This window comes from Bufo gargarizans, chromosome 2 (assembly GCF_014858855.1).
Source record: "Bufo gargarizans isolate SCDJY-AF-19 chromosome 2, ASM1485885v1, whole genome shotgun sequence".
Taxonomy (NCBI): Eukaryota; Metazoa; Chordata; class Amphibia; order Anura; family Bufonidae; genus Bufo; species Bufo gargarizans.
The window spans coordinates 620,217,996-620,243,147 of NC_058081.1; the positions used below are offsets into that span (position 1 = coordinate 620,217,996).

Sequence of the window (25,152 nt, forward strand, 5' to 3'; positions counted from 1 at the left end):
GTAGCCTGACAAGAAGACAAGTTTCTTGCTTGTTTTCCGCATTGTCCCTTTCACAGTAAAGCAGACTTGTCATTGGATTATCATTAACATCATATGACTTTAATATAACACATGTTCCCATGCACCTTGTGATGTGATTAATAATTACTTGTGTTAATATTTGGTAAATGTATTCATCATTATATAAAGAACCTGAGCACCAGTGTGGAACTTATCCCCCCTTCTCCACCTGTGACTAAGATTAGACGATGGATTCCTGTACCAATAAGCTCTACCATGTACATGGGTTTGATTCCAAATCACATCTGGAGAATTATTTTTCAGATAAACCTGAAATGGTCTTTGCAGAAGATTCCTTGATATTTCCTATTAAAAATCTTGCAAAAACATTCAAAGAAGGTATGTATTTTTCTATGTTTTCTTTTACATCAGAACATTTTTTATAATGACAACAGTGTAACTAACCCTAAAACAACCTACTATTCTGCTGCCTATGATGAATAGGAGAGGGTGGCGGTGAGGGGGTGGAATTATAGACTTTTTTGGTTCCTAAACGAATGTTTTTTTTAACAATTGGAAACAATGGGAAATAATGGGAAATGACTACATTCAAGGAAATCTTGTTTTGTAGGATGAGGGAGATCAGAAGGGGCAACCACACTGCCACAATGATATCAATTACAGGAAGCAAAACAATTTCTTGGTCATTAAATATAGTGCAAGATATTCAGTATGATCTAAGGATTTGCTTCCCCCACTTAATCTCTAGAAGTTTGGAAACTTGTTGAGGATGATGGAGGATTAATCTACAATTAGAATCATGTGGGCAATTGTTTTTAGATTGTCTGACAATTTCTGGTTTCTTTGTGCTATTCTTATTTCCTGACCTCTTCCAACTCTGAGTTTGATAACTTTAAACTGATGAGAGATTTGATTCTAAACTAATTGGATTCATTACAAACTTTCCAAGAATTAGTTCTCCAAACAAATGTGATTCATTCAGACTAACTGCCTAAAAGAGCTCCCAGAGCCTTTTTGCTGTTAAGATTTGTGGGGAAAAAATATGAGGAAGACAGAGGAACATATGACACTGGGAGGAAGTGGGGTAGGGCTTGCTCTGATTGGCTCAGTGGCTTAAAGACAGCCTCATCAGGCAATCAGGGGGGCAGTAGGCAGCGAGATGCCTATACCAAACAAGCATAAGTGCCATAGTGTGTTTGGGTTCTGATTTTGAAGTGTGTTTGTGTCAGTGTCTGCAAGAAAACTGATTGCAGAGTCACAAGCAATTGTTGAAGGGTGATGGGACATTATAGGGAAAGAATAGAAAGATATAATTGTGCAGATTTGAGGGAATTTGATAATGGAAAGCTTTGGTGGTACAAAGGGCTGGTTACACTGTCTTCAAGTTGCATGCTGCGGCAGCAACTTAGCCTAGCAGTTCTGAATTTCAAATCCAACCCCAGGCAAGAAAAACTATTTTTTTTAATATGAACAGAGACAGCTTTTTTTTAAACTTCAATTTCTACAGTTCATTACAGCATTTTGCTTCACAGGTTAAGCAATTGTGCAATTTTTCAGTGCATTATATCCATGTTATTAAATGTGTTGCATTACAACAAAAGCATTTTACAATAACACCACTTTTATGCCCGTGTTATTGAAAGCCGAGTTGATAGACAATTAGCCTCAAACACTACATTGTTATATTCCTGTCAACAATCACATTACTGCATCAGACCATGTGTTTCAGATATTTCAATACAAAAATTGAATTGTTGAACCATTTATAAATGCATAGTTCAAAAATTCTCCAGTCACTGCATTGCAACTTTCATGCATCAAACCATGCAGGGCCAGATTAAGCTTTCCAGGAGTATGGAGCACTCCATGCATTGGGGCCCCAAATAATGTGGGGCCCTCCACCACCACATGCTGCTGAATATTTAGCAAGACTTGTACACTAGTTTGGAGTAGACCAGGAGGAATTTTCAGTGCACCATACTGTAGCATGCTGCCAACATGAACAAGTTGCTCTGGATAAGGGAGTGAAATGAGGTCTGCAAATTTTATTCAGGTATGGGAATGCCCTCTTTCCTCAGACTTCTTCTGTGTATGTCCCCAATCCTTTCATGACATGTCCTCCATGCCCTGTGTGGGGGATTATTTGGGAGCCTCCCGAATGTTCCAGGAGAGTTGGTAAGTTTGTACTATGCATATAATAACTTCTACCTACAGTCCTGATCAAAAGTTTAAGACCACTTGAAAAATTGCAAAAAATCATATTTAGCATGGCTGGATCTTAACAAGGTTCCAAGTAGAGCTTCAACATGCAACAAGAAGAAATGGGAGTGAGACAAAACATTTTTTGAGCATTCAATTTAATGAAAACCACGAATAAACAGAAACAGGCTGTTTTTCAGCTGATCAAAAGTTTAGGACCACACCTCCCCCCAAAAAACGAAACCCCCCAAAACAGAAATCCAACTTCCAAACATGAACTCAGTAATGAGTAGCTCCGCCGCTATTGTTTATCGCTTAAAAAATTGGTTTCGGCATGCTTGATGCAAGCGTTTCCATGAGGTGAGTGGGAACATTTCTCCAAGTGGTGAAGACGGGCGTACGAAGGCCATCTACTGTCTGGAACTGTTGTCCATTTTTGTAAACTTCCCTTGCCATCCATTCCCAAAGGTTCTCAATTAGATTTAGATCATGGGAAGACGCAGGATGGGCCAAAAGAGTGATGTTATTCTCCTGTAAGAAGTCCCTTGTCCTGCGGGCATTGTGTACTGTAGCATTGTCCTGTTGAAAAACCCAGTCATTACCACACAGACGAGGGCCCTCAGTCATGAGGAATGCTCTCTGCAACAACTAGACATAGCCAGCGGCTGTTTGACGCCCCTGCACTTCCTGAAGCTCCATTGTTCCACTGAAGGAAAAAGCACCGCAGATCATTATGGTGCCCCCTCCACTGTGGCGCGTAGAAAACATTTCAGGTGGGATCTACTTGTCATGCCAGTAACGTTGGAAACCATCAGGACCATGAAGGTTAAATTTTTTCTCATCAGAGAATAAAAGTTTCTTCCACCTTTGAATGTCCCATGTTTGGTGCTCTCTTGCAAACTCCAAACGAGCAGTTCTGTGGCGTTCAAGGAGACGAGGTCTTTGAAGACGTTTTTTGTTTTTGAAGCCCTTGAGTCTCAGATGCTGTCTGATGGTTATGGGGCTGCAGTCAGCACCAGTACAGCCAATTGGATCCTCTGGCTCAGTGCTGCTGAAATTTTTTTGGGTCTTTCACTTGACTTTTTTGTTCCATAACCCTCAGGATCATTTAAGAAATTCCAAATGACTGTCTTATTGCGTCCCACCTCAGCAGCGATGGCACGCTGTGAGAGACCCTGCTTATGCGGTTCAACAACCCGACCACGTTCAAAAAGGGAGAGCTTTTTTGCCTTTGCCATCACAACGTGTGACTACCTGACAGAAAATGACAATGAATCCACATCTTTGCACAGATTTGGCCTTTTAACCCCTTAAGGACTTAGGGCGTACCGGTACGCCCTATTTCCCGAGTCCTTAAGGACTCAGGGCGTACCGGTACGTCCTAAGTTTAAATAGAGATTCCAGCGCTGCGGGTGTTAATCTGAACAGGATGCCGGCTGAAATCATTCAGCCGCCATCCTGTCACAACGCCAGGGGGGTCATGTGACCCCCCCGTGTCAGCGATCGCAGCAAACCGCAGGTCAATTCAGACCTGCGGTTTGCTGCGCTTTTTGCAGTTTCAGAAACTTTAGAGTACCTAAAATAAAGATTTTATGCCGACGGGTGGCGCAGGGGGGTTCTCGCAGTCGGTGGGGGCGTTACGGGAGGCGGGCGGTTTGGCAGGCGGGATCGCGATCCCCCGCCCGCCTCCCCTTGAAAATTTGTTGGCGTCTAGTGGGTATACCAGGGTGTCAGCACATTGCTGACACCCTGGTATAAACGGCTGACATCTGTGCAGATGTCATCCGTTTAACCCTTTCCATACCGCGGTCCGTATGGACCGCTGTATGGAAAAGGTTAACTGTCATCGGTCAGGGAGCTCCCTCCCTCTCCCATCGGGGGGCTGCTGTGCCTTTGCAGCCCCCTGCTGGAGAGGGAGAGAGCCCCCCGACAGCCCCCCGCAGCCCCCCGCAGCCCCGTGCTCACCCTTCCCCGTCTGCGAAGTTGTGGCAGACGGGGAAGGTTCCCATGGCAACAGGACGCCTGCTGTCCATTGTGCTGAACAGATCTATACTAAAAGCATAGATCTGTTCAGTGTTAGTAAAATACAGTACAGAACCCTATATATATATATATATATATATATATAGGGTTCTGTACTGTATTATACAGACATCAGACCCACTGGATCTTCCAGAACCAAGTGGGTCTGGGTCAAAAAAAATGTAAAAAAAGTGAAAAAAAAAAGTGAAAAAAGTTAATAAAAAAAACACATTTATCACTGAATAAAAATTAAGAAAATAAAATACACTACACATATTAGGTATCGCCGAATCCGTAACGACCTGATCTATAAAACGGTCATGTTACTTTCCCCGCACGGTGAACGCCATGAAAAATAAAAAAATAAAAACTATTAGATAATTGAAATTTTGCCCACATTACTTCCCAAAAAAGGTAATAAAAGTGATCAAAAAAGTCGCATGTACGCCAAAATAGTACCAATCAAACCGTCATCTCATCCCGCAAAAATTATACCCTACCCAAGATAATCGCCGAAAAACTGAAAATACTATGGCTCTTAGACTATGGAAACACTAAAACATGATTTTTTTTTGTTTCAAAAATGAAATCATTGTGTAAAACTTACATAAATAAAAATAAAGTATGCATATTAGGTATTGCTGCGTCCGTATCGACCGGCTCTATAAAAATATCACATGACTTAACCCCTCAGGTGACCACCGTAAAAAAATAAAAACGGTGTAAAAAAAGCAATTTTTTGTCATCTTACGTCACAAAAAGTGTAATAGCAAGCGATTAAAATACTTAAGATAATCGCCCAAAAACTGAAAAAATCTATGGCTCTTAGACTATGGAGACACTAAAACATCTTTTGGGTTTTAAAAATGAAGTCATTGTATAAAACTTACATAAATAAAAAAAATTGTATACATATTAGGTATCACCGCGTCCGTGACAACCTGCTCTATAAAATTACCACATGATCTAACCTGTCAGATGAATGTTGTAAATAACAAAAAAAAGTGCCAAAAAAGCTATTTCTTGTTACCTTGCCGCACTAAAAGTGTAATATAGAGCAACCGAAAATCATATGTACCCTAAACTAGTACGAGCAAAACTGACACCCTATCCCGTAGTTTCTAAAATGGGGTAAATTTTTGGGAGTTTCTACTCTAGGGGTGCATCAGGGGGGCTTCAAATGGGACATGGTGTCAAAAAAAAACAGTCCAGCAAAATCTGCCTTCCAAAAACCGTATGGCATTCCTTTCCTTCTGCGCCCTGCCGTGTGCCCGTACAGCGGTTTACGACTACATATGGGGTGTTTCTGTAAACTACAGATTTAGGGCCATAAATAATGAGCTTTGTTTGGCTGTTAACCCTTGCTTTGTAACTGGAAAAAATATTAAAATGGGAAATCTGCCAAAAAAGTGAAATTTTGAAATTGTATCTCTATTTTCCATTAAATCTTGTGCAACACCTAAAGGGTTAACAAAGTTTGTAAAATCAGTTTTGAATACCTTGAGGGGTGTAGTTTCTTAGATAGGGTCACTTTTATGGAGTTTCTACTATAGGGGTGCATCAGGGGGGGTTCAAATGGGACATGGTGTCAAAAAACCAGTCCAGCAAAATCTGGCTTCCAAAAACCATACGGCGCACCTTTCACTCTATGCCCCTCTGCGTGGCTGTACAGTAGTTTACGGCCACATATTGGGTGTTTCTGTAAACGATAGAGTCAGGGCAATAAAGATACAGTCTTGTTTGGCTGTTAACCCTTGCTTTGTTAGTGGAAAAAATGGGTTAAAATGGAAAATTAAGCAAAAAAATTAAATTCTCAAATTTCATCCCCATTTGCCAATAACTTGTGCAACACCTAAAGGGTTAACAAAGTTTGTAAAATCAGTTTTGAATACCTTGAGGGGTGTAGTTTATAGAATGGGGTAATTTTTGGGCGGCTTCTATTATGTAAGCCTCGCAAAGTGACTTCAAACCTGTAGTGGTCCCTAAAAATTGGGTTTTTGTAAGTTTCTGAAAAATTTGCCTAAACTTCTAAGCCTTGTAACATCCCCAAAAAATAAAATATCATTCCCAAAATAATTCAAACATGAAGTAGACATATGGGGAATGTAAAGTCATCACAATTTTGGGGGGTATTACTATGTATTACAGAAGTAGAGAAACTGAAACTTAGAAATTTGCCAATTTCTCCAAATTTTGGGTAAATTAGGTATTTTTTTATGCAAAAAAAATATTTTTTTTTACTTCATTTTACCAGTATCATGAAGTACAATATGTGACAAAAAAACAATCTCAGAATGGCCTGGATAAGTCAAAGTGTTTTAAAGTTATGAGCACTTAAAGGGACACTGGTCAGATTTGCAAAAAAATGTCCTTAGAGTCCTTAAGGGGTTAAAGGCATGTGGTCCGAAAATTTGGATCAGCTGAAAAACAGCCTGTTTCAGTTTAATCGTTATTTTCAATTAATTGAATGCTCAAAAAATGTTTTGTCTAACTCTCCTTTCTTCTTGTTGTATGTTGAAGCTCTACTTGGAACCTTGTTAAGATCCAACAATGTAAAATAAGATTTTTTGCCATTTTTCAAGTGGTCTTAAACTTTTGATCAGGACTGTATATACCTACTCACATGCACTCTCTTCATGCATAACTTAATAATAGGCCTATATGTGGTCATATACATGGTCATTCGATATGCATTGAACACTATTTTTAGATGTTTTAGTCTAAGGCTTTATTCACACTTTCCATTGCTCTGTTCCGTCATAAGAGGAGAACAAAGATAATAACCGAAGTGTCGGATTTAGCGCAAAACTAAAGCAAATGGAGCTGAACCGATGCCATCGACTAAAATGGGGTCTATTCAATTTCCGTTCAGGATGCAGCTTTTTTTTTTTTTACTAGTGTAGGAAAATGCAAGGGTCCATCGTTGATGGAAGATATGCGACACCAAGGTTCCTAGCCTCGTTGAACTAAGAGCCGGTATTTTCAGGCGTCAGCGGCAGCTAATGCTGATTGACACTTTGCTATTTTAGTATGGCTGTATAGCTGATCCGGGACAGCTGTTACTGGGAGTAGTCAAAGTGATGGGTGGGTGACTACTTCCCACGTTCCAGGCCGGGTCTTGACTCGCCTATAAAAAAAACATCCAGCAGTGTCAGCTGGGAGTAATTACCTCTCTCTGACAGAGGAGCTCTGGCAATCGCTGGTGTAGGAACTGAGCCCTGTGCTGGGCTGAAAAGCTGAGACCTATGTATTGGGAGAGCAGGCCACCTAAAGCCTGAAATTTAACTGCTGGACGAGTGGCTGTGAGAGTTGTTGATGCCCCTGAGTCAGGGGTAACTTCAGCACAGTGGACTGGCTCAGATGGGAGGCCAGAACCCTGGGAACCTGAGGATGAAGGGCCAGTGGTAGGGGTGACCGCCACTTCGGTGGAAGAGGGGGAGACAATCCCGCTGAGTGTGTTGGTAGGAGACGTTGAGGACTTGCCGCCGGGTCCTGAATTGGCATAGCTCAATGTCTCCGATGAAAATTTCGGAACCGCACAACACCAGGACCCAACCTTATCCTGGGCCTGGGAGAATGTGGTAATAATTAATGGTGAACTACAAAAACCTGAGCCCAAGCCGATGTTTGCCTGTTTCAGCGTTCACCAGGAAATACTGTATCGGTAAAACCAACTACTGGGTGAGCATATTGAACAGCTTGTGGTGCCCAAGGTGTATTGCAAGCTCGTATTGGAGCTTGCCCACCAACATGTTCTTGGGGGTCACTTGGGGTGGCAGAAAACGCAGGAACGGATACTACAGCGGTTTTACTGGCCCACTGTGTTCAGAGAAGTAGAAGAGTTTTGTAAGTCTTGCCCAATCTGCCAGATAAATAGCCCCAGCCACATTTTCGGAGCCCCCTGGTGCCTCTCCCAATTATCAAGGTCCCGTTCAAGCGAATCGCTATGGATCTCATAGGCACAGTACCAAAGTCCGCTAGAGAGCACCAACACATCTTGGTCGTCCTCGACTACGCCACTCGGAACCCAGAGGCAGTGCCGCTGCGACATACATCAGCCAAACTCATAGCTAAGGAGTTAATGGAGATGTTTTCCTGAGTGGGACTACCTTAAGAGGTTCTGACTGACCAAGGGACCCCTTTATGTCCAAGGTCATGAGGGAACTCTGTAAGTTGCTCCACATAAAATAGCTACGGATGTCCGTGTATCATCCACAAACAGATGGCCTGGTAGAGAGATTTAATCGAACATTTAAAAGCATGTTAAAAAGAGTGGTGTCTAAGGATGGGAGGGACTGGGATCTTCTTCTGCCCTATCTCATGTTCCCAGTGTGACAGGTGCCTCAGGCCTCTACTGAGTTCTCGCCCTTCGAACTGCTATATGGCAGACACCCTCGCGGTCTGTTGGACATAGCCAAAGAAGCATGGGAACAACAACCCACACAAAAGTGTTATTGAGTACGTCACCCAGATGCAAGGAGAGATGGAGACAGTGTTGCCTCTGGTCAGGGAGCATATGGAGGCAGTGCAGCAAGCCCAGTGTAGGATATATAATCGGCAGGCTCAGGTCCGGAACTTTAACCCGGGTGATTGGATTTTGGTTCTGGTACCAGCCATAGACAGTAAGTTCCTAGCTACATGGCAGGGGCCCTATGAGGTACTCAAGAAAGTGGAAGAGGTAAATTGCAAGGTACACCTCCTGGATGTTATACAAGAGAACCGAACATAGTGAAGTACCGCAATCCCTTCAGTAACCACGCTTTTTTATTATACTCACACTGTTAAAACAAATCAATGCATATAAAAATCATACGGAGCACTGCTAATTCCTTGCCTGCCCGACCCGGGTTTCGCTTTCACTTGCTTCGTCAGGGGCTACTCTATACTAAATTTACAACCCGCCCTTCTATAATAGGATGGGCATTAGCTAAAAACTTATAAAAACCGCACTTAAAAAAAACCATAATATTTATTTCTTAAAAAATCAACATACACATAGCATCCCTATCCAACATATATCCACTAACATTGGACTGTAGCACAATTTAGTTATTATATATTGCTGCCAGAAAAACCCTTACATCTCACATATGCAGTGCGTAAATCGTACTCCTGCGTATACAACAGCATTCACATTTATAGAAAAAGACGCACCTTTCCTAAAAACTGTATTACATGTAACTTCCACATATTTTTTACAGTATATCAGTTATCCCTTAAGACAGGTCTTAATATCGAACTCTACATTAAACCCGTTTGGCTGTAATGTACCCAAACGGTAAATCCATTTGACCTCTTTTTTTATAGATTTTTATAATAGGATCTTCCCCTCTCCATTTCATCCACATTTTTTCCAAACCCACAAATTTTAAGCCCTGTGGATTTTTGTTGTGCACCTTTTTAAAATGAGCTGATACACTGTGTGCATCTACTGTGTGCATTTACGGATATATTCTTGCATGCAGGTTTAAAATTTTCTCAAGGTTCTTCCTACATACTGGAGGCCACATGAACACTCTAGCCAGGGCCATCTTTAACGCAGGGCAAAAGGGGCAGCGGCCCCGGGCCTAGTTGCTCCTGGGGGGCCCAAGGCAGCTTCATTTTGAGCCCCGCTGGCCACTGCTCACAAACTCAATGACATTGAGTGGCGTGCCTGGAGGGGGGGGGGGGGGGGGCGCACGGGGTGTCAGGCTGTCAACTACATAGGGAGGTGCTGCCATACCTGCCTGCGTGCGGGCACTCCAGGCAGCGAACTGTGAGAGAGTGAGAGCTGAGATTCTCTTAGGAGAAAGGACCTTAGATTACATCATCACCATGTGACCAGTAACATAGCGATATTACTGGTCACATGGCTATGAGATTATCAAAGGTCCTTTCTTTCTACCAGGCGTGTTGCTGCAACCTGCAGAAGAAGTTTGCCATAATTGTGGAGCTTTTTTTTTGTGAAGATTACATCAGGAAAAGGTGACAGGGGCTGTTATGCTAATATACTGTAAGCTACTGTATAGTGGGGTGCTGTATAGTGTGGTGTGCTATACTTCTCTACTGTATACTATGGAGTGCTGTATACTGTGGGGTGCTGTATATTGTGGGGTGCTATACTGTTCTACTGTATACTGTGGGGTGCTGTATATTGTGGAGTTCTATATTGCTCTATTGTGGGGTGCTGTATAGTGTGGGGTGCTATACTGCTCTACTGTATACTGTGGGGTGCTATATAGTGTGGGGTGCAGTAAAGTGTGGCGTGCTGAATATTGTGCGGTGCTGTATACTGTGGGGTGCTATACTGCTCTACTGTATATTGTGAGGTGCTAAACTGTATGCTATAGGATGCTATACTGCATACTGCGGGGTATTATACTATGTATTGCATACTGTGGGGTGCTATACTATATATTGCATACTGTGGGATACTGTATACTATAGGGTGCTTTACTGCATACTGTGGGGTGCTGTCTACTATAGGGTGCTATACTGCATACTGTGGGTGCTGAATACTATAGGGTGCTATGCTGCATACTGTGGGATGCTGTATACTATAGGGAGCTATGCTGCATACTGTGGGGTACTGTATACTATAAGGTGCTATACTGCATACTGTGGGGTGCTGTATACTATAGGGTGCTATACTGCATACTGTGGGGTGCTGGGGTGCACTGTAACGCTAGGGTGAGCTGAGCCCCGATCTACTTCCTGAACTGCAAAGCGGTGCCCACTTCCAGGCCTGAGCCCAGCTGCCCAGATGCCCACTGATCCTTAGCCTGCTGGAGTCTACAGAACTATAAGTATTTACAGTCATTCACTGTAAGCTATTTTATATATAGTGGTGGAGGGCGTGACTGCCTTCTAGGGTGTGGGAAGGCGGGATCCCGGGGGACCAAGTAAATTCTCGCCCAGGGTCCAATCAATATTAAAGACAGCCCTGACTCCAGCATGTAGATGACCCCCATGCATTCATAAGTTACTGTTGTACGCCTTTTATTTTGAAAGATGTTCCTTTGCACTTGGAGGTAACCTCCTCAATCCGAAGTTGTTTATTTCCCTGTGATTTTTACAAGCTACACAGAAACCGTACCATGTAAATCGGTGCTTTTTATTTTTCTGTTGATGCTTAGGTAGACAGCTATGTACCAATCTATCTTTAATATTAGGAGATTTTCAATAGATAGAGTGGGCTTGCTTGAAATTAATAAATTAATCCTCCAAGAACTGGATCGTTTTTTAACCGCCTCCGGACCGCCTAAGGCAGGATCGCGGTCCGGAGGCAGTCGATTCATTCCTCGTCGAAGCATCTGTGCGTCATCTCGCGAGACGCGAGATGACGCACACAGCCGGCCCGCGCATGCGCATTGCGGGCCGGCAAAAGTTCAAGGAGTATTTAGTCACCGGCATGCCAGCCAATGATCATCGCTGGCAGGCTGGTGATTTTCAAAAAAACAAATCAAAAGCCATTTAAAACTTTATATTTATAAATATACTGTAAGGTGTTAAATGGCTTCTGTGCTCCTCTGCTGGTCATTTTCATCGGTTGATACCAGCAGAGAAGCACAGATCACTGTAAGTACACAAGACACCACACACTTAGCCCCAGATCACCTCCCATCACCCCAATTAACCCCTTGATCACCCCTTGATCACCCCTGTCAATCACTAGTGAAAGGGAAAAAAGTGATCAGTGCAAACTGTCACATTTTTTTTTTCACTAGTATTGACGGTTAGGTTTTAGGATAGTTTAGGCCCCTTTGTTAGGTAGTTAGCATAGGTTAGCGCCCAGCCCACCGCAGTCACTGATTCGCTGATTAGCGTATCGCTAATCAGCATTGGTACTGTTATAGTATATGTAAGTGATCAGAACTGATCACAGTCAGATCTATAATAGTATTAGTGTCACCTTAGCTCGTTCTCCACCCAAAACGCAGTATTTGCCTGATCGGTCGCCCACACGTGCGTTCACCCACGCCCGCCCCGCCGCAGTGACCAATTTTATTTTTATTTTTTTATCACTGCACAATCACTTTACAAGCGCTGCGGCGATAAAAAAATAAATCAGTTTTGATATTTTTTATCAATCGCAGCGGCTTCGGGTACTTCGCTAGCCTCCCATTTGTAAGACAGGCTTGCTTTTTTTCATGGGTAGTCTTAGGGAATACCCCCTAAATTTAACTGACTAAATGGCAAATAAGGTGTATTCTTCTGAAGAGGCCTACAGGCTTCTGACCCAGTCGGATGAGGAATGGGAACCCTCATCTGACGAATCCAGCGGGTCAGAATACGAACCTGTAGAAAGCAGTGGCAGTCTGACTCAAAGTTCGGACGATGAGGTTGAGGTCCCTGATACCACCAGGCGTACCCGGCCCCATGTTGCTAGACCACAGGTTGCGCAGGATCCGCTTCAAGGGCAGCAGAGTGGGGCTGGCGCTGTCGGATTACGTGGTGAGGCATACACCAGCAGCGCAGCCCATCCTGGACCTAGTACCAGCACTGCCGTAGAACATGGTGAAGTGGCGAGCACCAGAAGGGCAGTTGAAGCTGGTACGGTGGCACGTGCAGTAGTTCCCCTGTGGCAGCCACCACACAGACAGGCCCATAGAGCCCCTAGAGTCCCTGAGGTGCTGGCAAACCCTGATTGGCAGCCCCCAACTTCAGCCGCACCAGTAGTTCCCCCTTTCACTGCCCAGTCTGGAGTTCGGGGTGAGACAGCTCAGATCGGATCGGCCCTGTTTTTTTTTAGCTGTTCTTGACTGAGGAGCTCTTGGACTTAGTCGTGGCAGAAACAAATCGGTATGCCACTCAATTTATAGCCGCCAACCCGGGAAGCTTTTATGCCCAGTCTTTCCGGTGGAAACCCGTCCAAGTTTCCGAATATAAAACTTTTCTGGGCCTTCTCCTCAACATGGGCCTAACAAAAAAGCATGAATTGCGGTCATATTGGTCCACGAACCCAATTCATCACATGCCCATGTTCTCTGCTGCCATGTCCAGGACACGATTTGAGACCATCCTGCGTTTCCTGCACTTTAGTGACAACAGCACCTCTCGTCCCATAGGCCACCCAGCTTTTGTCCGGCTCTACAAAATTCGGCCCCCCATAGACCACCTTAACACCAAATTTGCAGATTTGTATACCCCTGAGCAAAACATCTGCATAGACAAGTCCCTTATACATTTTACCAGGCGCCTTGGCTTCAAACAATACATCCCAAGCAAGCACGCCCGGTATGGGGTCAAATTGTATAAGCTCTGTGAAAGGGCCACAGGCTATACCCACACATTTCGTGTCTATGAGGGTAAAGATCAGACCCTGGAGCCGGTCGGTTGCCCTGACTACCTGGGGAGCAGTGGGAAGACAGTCTGGGACTTGGTGTCACCCTTATTTGGCAAGGGGTACCATCTTTATGTGGACAATATTTACACAAGTGTACCCCTCTTCAGGCATTTGTTTTTAGAACAGATTGGCTGCTGTTGCACCGCATGACCTAGTCGCCGGGGCTTCCCCTAACAGCTTGTTACTACCCATTGTCACGGCTGAGGATGGTGGAAACCCGCAGCCGTGTGATGCTAAAAGATGTCCGGTCGCTACTCGGCCAGGGCAACAGAATTAGGGAGCAGGTCACCTCCTATTGCGTCCCTAACACTGACCCTGTCTCCTGTCCGTATGAGCGACCCTGATGGTAGGAGGGCTCATACTCTGGAACCTAATAGTCCCTACAAGCCCTCAGGATGGCCCTGAACTAAGGAGCAGGGTAAGACGACCTGTTCCTCCTCGGCACGGAGGAACAGGAGTCTCACTGGCCAAGCAGCATGGAGAAGGGGAACATAAACAGATCTATGAACATGACAGGTGAACCCAACAGTTCCACACTAACCTGCCACAGCCTTGCTGACTGGAACCCGTGCTCAGAAAACGCTGTCCACACAAACATAAGACAAACAGCACACACATAAGAACACTCAGGAACCAGGACATCCATAGCTGCACTAAAACCAAAGACATAGGACATCAACTAAACATCAGGGTTATGGATTTATGACCGGAAGGGTGGCCCTTACTAGAAGGATGGTAACAGGATACCAGGAGGACGACTCCAGCAACATGCCTGGAGTACCCCTCCAGACAACTGATCTGGACTGAGACTTTATAGCCCATGTAGCCACACCCACACAGACACACCCAGTGCACACACACACTAGGAAGGAACTAACCCTTCACACACCAGGGAAGGGAAGACAACCACTTAAAGGGGAAAGTGCACAAATGCACATAACACTGTAGCTGTTACCGCAGGCAACGACATGGGTGGCAACCATGTCCTGGGAGTCAGCCAGAAGGCCGAGACAGTGCCACCACATGTACACATCCAAACCAAACGTTGCCACGGGCAGCCACAGTGAAGGGAAGAGTCACAGTGCACACCAAACATAAACCTCGTGCACACCAGACATACGAAGTGCATAACATACACACACACACCTAACAAAAGGTTGCTAGGTGCAACCGCATGCACAACATAGCAAGCTGCCACAATACAGCTCAGACTGATATGCTGCCACATACAAACTGTTGCCAGCGGCAACCACAGGTGAGGCAAATACCACTGCCCTCACCTGTGATTGACAACCAAACCAAACCGCTGACAACCGCATGCGGTTCAGGAGTCACGGTCATGGCCATGGCCGTGACACCCATCTTGCAAGGGGGGAGAGGGCTGCCTTGTATAACGAAGAACTGCTCGCGGTGAAATGGAGAGACAAGCGTGACATTTACATGCTCTCCTCCATTCACGCAGACACGACAATCCAAATTGAACGAGCAACTAGTGTCATTGAAAAGCCCCTCTCGGTCCACGACTATAATTTGCTCATGGGAGGGGTGGACTTCAATGACCAGATGTTGGCTCCTTATTTAGTGTCCCGCCGCACCAGACGTTGGTATAAGAAGGTGTCTGTATATTTAATTCAATTGGCTCTGTATAGTAGTTTTGTTCTCTACAGTAAGGCTGGGAGAACAGGATCCTTCCTCAAATTTCAGGAAGAGATCATCGAGAACCTCCTGTATCCAGGAGGTTCCGTGGCCCCATCCACCAGTGTAGTGAGCCGTCTACACGAGCAACATTTCCCCAATGTCGTTGCTGGTACCTCAACCCAAGCGCCACCCCCAAAAAAGATGTTGTGTCTGTAGCAGGAGTGGAATAAGGCGTGGCACCCGCTATTTCTGTCCTGACTGCCCTGACCACCCTGCCCTATGCTTAGGGGAGTGTTTCCGGAAGTACCACACACAGGTACACTATTAGCATAGGGATTGCATCACACAGGACAGGCACACAGGGCTCTTAGGGCCCTTTCACACAGAGCTGCTGCAAACCTCTCCTTTCACCTGGGACAAAGTGCATAATGTACTTTGCCACATCTCTGGGCGATTTGCGCTTTGCACATTGTCCCATGGGGAAGGAGAGGTTTGTCCTATAAAAAGGTAAAAAAAGCAAAACAAAAAGAAAATTACCGGTAACCAAAAAGTTAATGTTCTGTTCCAAAAGTTCAATAAAGTTTATAAAAGTTAATGTTCTGTTGAAATGTTATTATAAAGTTCATGTTAATAAATTTATTGCGTTGCGGCCTGTTTTTTTCTTTTTTTTTTTACCTTCTAGATGGACCAACCGATGAACCAGCTGCAGCACTGATGTGCATTCTGTCAGAAGCATTGCGCTGCTGTCAGATTACACAAAAGTTGGTGTATGCGGCGCTGCAAGACGAGATTTCTCCTCTGCAGTAAAAAAGATACGTTTGCCGAGGATTATGAGCTGAGGGGCGGTGTTCATATGCTTTGGCAAACACTTTGTATATAAAAACAAAACAAAAAAACCCACAATGATTTATTCATCCACATCGATTGATGTGAATGGAGAAATCGGGTTTGCCAGGGCATACGGGCTGAGTTGGGCGGAGCTCCTATGTCCTGGCAGACGCCTTCCCCCTCCTTTTTTTTTTTTAGCAGAGATTTTCTCATCCACATTGATCGATGTGAATGAAGAAATCTGTGCAGTTCATTTTTTCTTTCAGCCTAGAGGCTGAACGGAAAAAAAAAAATCTCATTACCCGTATGCTCAATATATGGAGAATAGCAGAAACTCCTAATGCTGGCCATACATGTAATGATTGCGGAGACCCTCAAATGCCAGGGCAGTAAAAAGACCCCACAAATGACCCCATTTTGGAAAAAAGACACCCTAAGGTATTCGCTGATGGGCATAGTGCGTTCATAGAAGTTTTTATTTTTTGTCACAGGTTAGCGGAAAATGATGTTGTTGTTTTTTTTTCTTACAAAGTCTCATATTTCACTAACCTTTGACAAAAAATAAAAACTTCAATGAACTCACTATGCAGATCACGAAATACCTTGGGGTGTCTTCTTTCCAAAATGGGGTCACATGTGGGGTATTTATACTGCCCTGGCATTTTAGGGGCCCTAAAGCGTGAGAAGAAGTCTAGAATCCAAATGTCTAAAAATGCCCTCCTAAAAATGCACCTAGGCTGCAAAAAAGTGTCACACATGTGGTATGGCCGTACTCAGAAGAAGTTGGGCAATGTGTTTTGGGGTGTCTTTTTACATATACCCATGCTGGGTGAGAGAAATATCTCTCTAAAATGACAACTTTGTATAAAAAAAGGGAAAAGTTGACTTTTAGAGATATTTCTCTCACCCAGCATGGGTATATGTAAAAATACACCCCAAAACACATTGCCCTACTTCTTCTGAGTACGGTGATACCACATTTGTGACACTTTTTTGCAGCCTAGGTGGGCAAAGGGGCCCAAATTCTAAAGAGCACCTTTAGGATTTCACAGGGCATTTTTTACACATTTGGATTTCAAACTACTTCTCACGCATTAGGGCCCCTAAAATGCCAGGGCAGTATAAATACCCCACAAGTGACCCCATTTTGGAAAGAAGACACCCTAAGGTATTCGCTGATGGGCATAGTGAGTTCATAGAAGTTTTTATTTTTTGTCACAAGTTAGTGGAATTTTCCGCTAACTTGTGACAAAAAATAAAAACTTCTATGAACTCACTATGCCCATCAGCGAATACCTTAGGGTGTCCTACTTTCCGAAATGGGGTCATTTGTGGGTTGTTTCTACTGTCTGGGCATTGTAGAACCTCAGGAAACATGACAGTTGCTCAGAAAGTCAGAGCTGCTTCAAAATGCAGAAATCACATTTTTGTACCATAGTTTGTAAACGCTATAACTTTTGCGCAAACCAATAAATATACACTTATTGCATAATTTTTTTTAATCAAAGACATGTAGAACAATAAATTTAGAGAAAAATGTATATAGAAATGTAGTTTTATTTGAAAAGTTGTACAACTGAAAGTGAAAAATGTCATTTTTTTACAAAAAAACCTGGTAAATTTTGATTAATAACAAAAAAAAGTAAAAATGTCAGCAGCAATGAAATACCACCAAATGAAAGCTCTATTAGTGAGAAGAAAAGGAGGTCAAATTCATTTGGGTGGTAAGTTGTATGACCGAGCAATAAACCGTGAAAGTAGTGTAGTGCAGTATTGTAAAAAGTGGGGGTTTAAGCTAGGGGAGCTGAGGTGGTTAAAACTGACCAATTTTTAAATACAGCATTTTTAATCAAGCCTGCACTATTACTAAACTGAGTAATAAAGGCCAGTTGAATTTCCTTTTTGTTCATCTCCATAGGGGCCAATTGTTTTTCATATATTTTTTGTCTACTTTCTTTTAACATCTCTTCCTTAAATTCCTTCAAAAAACTTTTTTTTAGATCCTTTTTCAAGAAACCTCCCCTCAATCAATGCAATCTGTCGATGATAATCTTGCACTTTAGTGCAATTGTGAAATATTTTTCAACCAAGGTTTGTGATGGCATCTCGTAGTTCTTTTAAATGTATTTGCATCTGTTGGCTTAAAATAAGTTCTAGTTTTAAAAGTGCCCCCTTCTATACAGATACTCAAATCCAAAACATTAACTGAGATTGAACAGTTCCAGTAAAATGGAGATTCCATGTATTATCATTTATACTCACCTAAAGAATTATTAGGAACACCTGTTCTATTTCTCATTAATGCGATTATCTAGTCAACCAATCACATGGCAGTTGCTTCAATGCATGTAGGGTTGTGGTCCTGGTCAAGACAATCTCCTAAACTCCAAACTGAATGTCAGAATGGGAAAGAAAGGTGATTTAAGGAATTTTGAGCGTGGCATGGTTGTTGGTGCCAGACGGGGCGGTCTGAGTATTTCACAATCTGCTCAGTGACTGGGATTTTCACGAACAACCATTTCTAGGGTTTACAAAGAATGGTGTGAAAAGGGAAAAAAATCCAGTATGTGGCAGTCCTGTAGGCGAAAATGCCTTGTTGATGCTAGAGGTCATAGGAGAATGGGCCGACTGATTCAAGCTGATAGAAGAGCAACGTTGACTGAAATAGCCACTCGTTACAACCGAGGTATGCAGCAAAGCATTTTTGAAGCCACAACTCGCACAACCTTAAGGTGTATGGGCTACAACAGCAGAAGACCCCACCGGGTACCACTCATCTCCACTACAAATAGGAAAAAGAGGCTACAATTTGCACGAGCTCACCAAAATTGGACTGTTGAAGACTGGAAAAATGTTGCCTGGTCTGATGAGTCTCGATTTCTGTTGAGACATTCAAATGGTAGAGTCCGAATTTGGCGTAAACAGAATGAGAACATGTATCCATCATGCCTTGTTACCACTGTGCAGGCTGGTGGTGGTGGTGTAATGGTGTGGGGGATGTTTTCTGGCCACACTTTAGGCCCCTTAGTGCCAATTGGCCATCGTTTAAATGCCACGGGCTACCTGAGCATTGTTTCTGACCATGTCCATCCCTTCATGACCACCATGTACCCATCCTCTGATGGCTACTTCCAGCAGTATAATGCACCATGTCACAAAGCTTGAATCATTTCAAATTGGTTTCTTGAACATGACAATGAGTTCACTGTACTAAAATGGCCCCCACAGTCACCAGATCTCAACCCAATAGAGCATCTTTGGGATGTGGTGGAACGGGAGCTTCGTGCCCTGGATGTGCATCCCTCAAATCTCCATCAACTGCAAGATGCTATCATATCAATATGGGCCAACATTTCTAAAGAATGCTATCAGCAACTTGTTGAATAGAGTTGAGCGAACACCTGGATGTTCGGGTTCGAGAAGTTCGGCCGAACATCCCGGAAATGTTCGGGTTCGGGATCCGAACTTCGTCCCGAACCCGAACCCCATTGAAGTCAATGGGGACCCGAACTTTTCGGCACTAAAAAGGCTGTAAAACAGCCCAGGAAAGAGCTAGAGGGCTGCAAAAGGCAGCAACATGTAGGTAAATCTCCTGCAAACAAATGTGGATAGGGAAATGAATTAAAATAAAAATTAAATAAATAAAAATTAACCAAAATCAATTGGAGAGAGGTTCCATAGCAGAGAATCTGGCTTCCCGTCACCCACCACTGGAACAGTCCATTCTCAGATATTTAGGCCCCGGCACCCAGGCAGAGGAGAGAGGTCCCGTAACAGAGAATCTGTCTTCATGTCAGCAGAGAATTAGTCTGCATGTCATAGCAGAGAATGAGGCTTCACGTCAGCCACCACTGCAACAGTCCATTGGCATATATTTAGGCCCAGCACCCAGGCTGAGGAGGGAGGTCCCGTAACAGAGAATCTGTCTTCATGTCAGCAGAGAATTAGTCTGCATGTCATAGCAGAGAATGAGGCTTCACGTCAGCCACCACTGCAACAGTCCATTGGCATATATTTAGGCCCAGCACACACACAGGCAGAGGAGAGAGGTCCCGTAACAGAGAATCTGGCTTCATGTCAGCAGAGAATCAGTCTGCATGTCATAGCAGAGAATGAGGCTTCACGTCAGCCACCACTGCAACAGTCCATTGGCATATATTTAGGCCCAGCACACACACAGGCAGAGGAGAGAGGTCCCGTAACAGAGGATCTGGCTTCATGTCAGCAGAGAATCAGTCTGCATGTCATAGCAGAGAATCAGGCTTCACGTCAGCCACCACTGCAACAGTCCATTGTCATAAATTTAGGCCCAGCACCCAGGCAGAGGAGAGAGGTCCCGTAACAGAGAATCTGGCTTCATGTCAGCAGAGAATCAGTCTTCATATCATAGCAGAGAATCAGGCTTCACGTCACCCACCACTGTAAGAGTCAATTTTCATAAATTTAGGCCCAGAACCCAGGCAGAGGAGAGAGGTCCCGTAACAGAGAATCTGTCTTCATGTCAGCAGAGAATTAGTCTGCATGTCATAGCAGAGAATCAGGCTTCATGTCAGCCACCACTGCAACAGTCCATTGGCATATATTTAGGCCTAGCACACAGGCAGAGGAGAGGTTCATTCAACTTTGGGTAGCATCGCAATATAATGGTAAAATGAAAATAAAAATAGGATTGAATGAGGAAGTGCCCTGGAGTCCAATAATATATGGTTATGGGGAGGTAGTTAATGTCTAATCTGGACAAGGGACGGACAGGTCCTGTAGGATCCATGCCTGGTTCATTTTTATGAACGTCAGCTTGTCCACATTGGCTGTAGACAGGCGGCTGCGTTTGTCTGTAATGACGCCCCCTGCCGTGCTGAATACACGTTCAGACAAAACGCTGGCTGCCGGGCAGGCCAGCACCTCCAAGGCATAAAAGGCTAGCTCTGGCCACGTGGACAATTTAGAGACCCAGAAGTTGAATGGGGCCGAACCATCAGTCAGTACGTGGAGGGGTGTGCACACGTACTGTTCCACCATGTTAGTGAAATATTGCCTCCTGCTAACACGTTGCGTATCAGGTGGTGGTGCAGTTAGCTGTGGCGTGTTGACAAAAGTTTTCCACATCTCTGCCATGCTAACCCTGCCCTCAGAGGAGCTGGCCGTGACACAGCTGCCTTGGCGACCTCTTGCTCCTCCTCTGCCTTGGCCTTGGGCTTCCACTTGTTCCCCTGTGACATTTGGGAATGCTCTCAGTAGCGCGTCTACCAACGTGCGCTTGTACTCGCGCATCTTCCTATCACGCTCCAGTGCAGGAAGTAAGGTGGGCACATTGTCTTTGTAGCGTGGATCCAGCAGGGTGGCAACCCAGTAGTCCGCACAGGTTAAAATGTGGGCAACTCTGCTGTCGTTGCGCAGGCACTGCAGCATGTAGTCGCTCATGTGTGCCAGGCTGCCCAGGGATAAGGACAAGCTGTCCTCTGTGGGAGGCGTATCGTCATCGTCCTGCCTTTCCCCCCAGCCACGCACCAGTGATGGACCCGAGCTGCGTTGGGTGCCACCCCGCTGTGACCATGCTTCATCCTCATCCTCCTCCACCTCCTCCTCATCCTCGTCCTCCTCGTCCTCCAGTAGTGGGCCCTGGCTGGCCACATTTGTACCTGGTCTCTGCTGTTGCCAAAAACCTCCCTCTGAGTCACTTCGAAGAGACTGGCCTGAAAGTGCTAAAAATGACCCCTCTTCCTCCTCCTCCTCCTCCTGGGCCACCTCCTCTTCCATCATCGCCCTAAGTGTTTTCTCAAGGAGACATAGAAGTGGTATTGTAACGCTGATAACGGTGTCATCGCCACTGGCCATGTTGGTGGAGTACTCGAAACAGCGCAACAGGGCACACAGGTCTCGCATGGAGGCCCAGTCATTGGTGGTGAAGTGGTGCTGTTCTGTAGTGCGACTGACCCGTGCGTGCTGCAGCTGAAACTCCACTATGGCCTGCTGCTGCTCGCACAGTCTGTCCAGCATGTGCAAGGTGGAGTTCCACCTGGTGGGCACGTCGCATATGAGGCGGTGAGCGGGAAGGCCGAAGTTACGCTGTAGCGCAGACAGGCGAGCAGCAGCAGGATGTGAACGCCGGAAGCGCGAACAGACGGCCCGCACTTTATGCAGCAGCTCTGACATGTCGGGGTAGTTGTGAATGAACTTCTGCACCACCAAATTCAGCACATGCGCCAAGCAAGGGATGTGCGTCAAATTGGCTAGTCCCAGAGCTGCAACGAGATTTCGCCCATTATCACACACCACCAGGCCGGGCTTGAGGCTCACCGGCAGCAACCACTCGTCGGTCTGTTGTTCTATACCCCGCCACAACTCCTGTGCGGTGTGGGGCCTGTCCCCCAAACATATGAGTTTCAGAATGGCCTGCTGACGTTTACCCCGGGCTGTGCTGAAGTTGGTGGTGAAGGTGTGTGGCTGACTGGATGAGCAGGTGGAAGAAGAGGAGGAGGAAGCCGAGAAGGAGGAGGTGGCAACAGGAGGCAAAGAATGTTGCCCTGCTATCCTTGGCGGCGGAAGGACGTGCGCCAAACAGCTCTCCGCCTGGGGCCCAGCTGCCACTACATTTACCCAGTGTGCAGTTAGGGAGATATAGCGTCCCTGGCCGTGCTTACTGGTCCACGTATCTGTGGTTAGGTGGACCTTGCCACAGATGGCGTTGCGCAGTGCACACTTGATTTTATCGGATACTTGGTTGTGCAGGGAAGGCACGGCTCTCTTGGAGAAGTAGTGCCGGCTGGGAACAACATACTGTGGGACAGCAAGCGACATGAGCTGTTTGAAGCTGTCTGTGTCCACCAGCCTAAATGACAGCATTTCATAGGCCAGTAGTTTAGAAATGCTGGCATTCAGGGCCAGGGATCGAGGGTGGCTAGGTGGGAATTTACGCTTTCTATCAAATGTTTGTGAGATGGAGAGCTGAACGCTGGCGTGTGACATGGTTGAGACGCTTGGTGACGGAGGTGGTGGTGGTGGTGTTGGTGGTACATCCCCTGTTTGCTGGGCGGCAGGTGCCAACGTTCCTCCAGAGGCGGAGGAAGAGGCCGAGGCGGCAGCAGCAGAATAGGCCGAGGCGGCAGCAGCAGAAGAGGTAGCAGGGGGAGCCTGAGTGACTTCCTTGGTTTTAAGGTGTTTACTCCACTGCAGTTCATGCTTTGCATGCAGGTGCCTGGTCATGCAGGTTGTGCTCAGGTTCAGAACGTTAATGCCTCGCTTCAGGCTCTGATGGCACAGCGTGCAAACCACTCGGGTCTTGTCGTCAGCACATTGTTTGAAGAAGTGCCATGCCAGGGAACTCCTTGAAGCTGCCTTTGGGGTGCTCGGTCCCAGATGGCGGCGGTCAGTAGCAGGCGGAGTCTCTTGGCGGCGGGTGTTCTGCTTTTGCCCACTGCTCCCTCTTTTGCTACGCTGTTGGCTCGGTCTCACCACTGCCTCTTCCTCCGAACTGTGAAAGTCAGTGGCACGACCTTCATTCCATGTGGGGTCTAGGACCTCATCGTCCCCTGCATCGTCTTCCACCCAGTCTTGATCCCTGACCTCCTGTTCAGTCTGCACACTGCAGAAAGACGCAGCAGTTGGCACCTGTGTTTCGTCATCATCAGAGACATGCTGAGGTGGTATTCCCATGTCCTCATCATCAGGAAACATAAGTGGTTGTGCGTCAGTGCATTCTATGTCTTTCACCGCTGGGGAAGGGCTAGGTGGATGCCCTTGGGAAACCCTGCCAGCGGAGTCTTCAAACAGCATAAGAGACTGCTGCATAACTTGAGGCTGAGACAGTTTCCCTGGTATGCATGGGGGTGATGTGACAGACTGATGGGGTTGGTTTTCAGGCGCCATCTGTGCGCTTTCTGCAGAAGACTGGGTGGGAGATAATGTGAACGTGCTGGATCCACTGTCGGCCACCCAATTGACTAATGCCTGTACCTGCTCAGGCCTTACCATCCTTAGAACGGCATTGGGCCCCACCATATATCGCTGTAAATTCTGGCGGCTACTGGGACCTGAGGTAGTTGGTACACTAGGACGTGTGGATGTGGCAGAACGGCCACGTCCTCTCCCAGCACCAGAGGGTCCACTAACACCACCACGACCATGTCCACGTCCGCGTCCCTTACTAGATGTTTTTCTCATTGTTATGGTTCACCACAACAACAAATATATTATTTGGCCCAATGTATTGTATTCAAATTCAGCGGGATATAAATTTGAGGCCTAGTATTTAGGCGCTGGGTGACCGGTATGGATTTAGTGACAGAATTAGACTTGGAAATGCACAGAAGCGTGTGTGTGTGAAGTTATTCTGAATGACCCAATGTGCACCTTGAATATTATATACCCTTTTAGGGATAGATTTCAAATAGCTCTGATATAGCAGAAACCACTAAATTATGAAATTGCTAAATTGGGAATTGTATTTCAACCCAGAACAAGAAATGTGCTTGAACGGACACTAAATAACTCGCCCAGCTACAGCACTAGGGACAGATTTAGCTGGATATAAATTTGAGGCCTAGTATTTAGGCGCTGGGTGACAGGTATGGGTTTAGTGACAGAATTAGACTTGGAAATACACAGTAGCGGGTGTGTGTGAAGTTATTCTGAATGACCCAATGTGCACCTTGAATATTATATACCCTTTTAGGGATAGATTTCAAATAGCTCTGATATAGCAGAAACCACTAAATTATGAAATTGCTAAATTGGGAATTGTATTTCAACCCAGAACAAGAAATGTGCTTGAACGGACACTAAATAACTCGCCCAGCTACAGCACTAAGGACAGATTTAGCTGGATATAAATTTGAGGCCTAGTATTTAGGCGCTGGGTGACAGGTATGGGTTTAGTGACAGAATTAGACTTGGAAATACACAGTAGCGGGTGTGTGTGAAGTTATTCTGAATGACCCAATGTGCACCTTGAATATTATATACCCTTTTAGGGATAGATTTCAAATAGCTCTGATATAGCAGAAACCACTAAATTATGAAATTGCTAAATTGGGAATTGTATTTCAACCCAGAACAAGAAATGTGCTTGAACGGACACTAAATAACTCGCCCAGCTACAGCACTAAGGACAGATTTAGCGG

The 25,152-nt window shown here is 45.2% G+C and overlaps 1 pseudogene; it reads left to right on the forward strand.

Annotated features, from left to right (window-relative positions):
* Window positions 1–248: 248 nt before the first annotated feature.
* LOC122926206 overlaps window positions 249–25,152 on the forward strand; it is a 139,325-nt pseudogene continuing 114,421 nt past the window's right edge.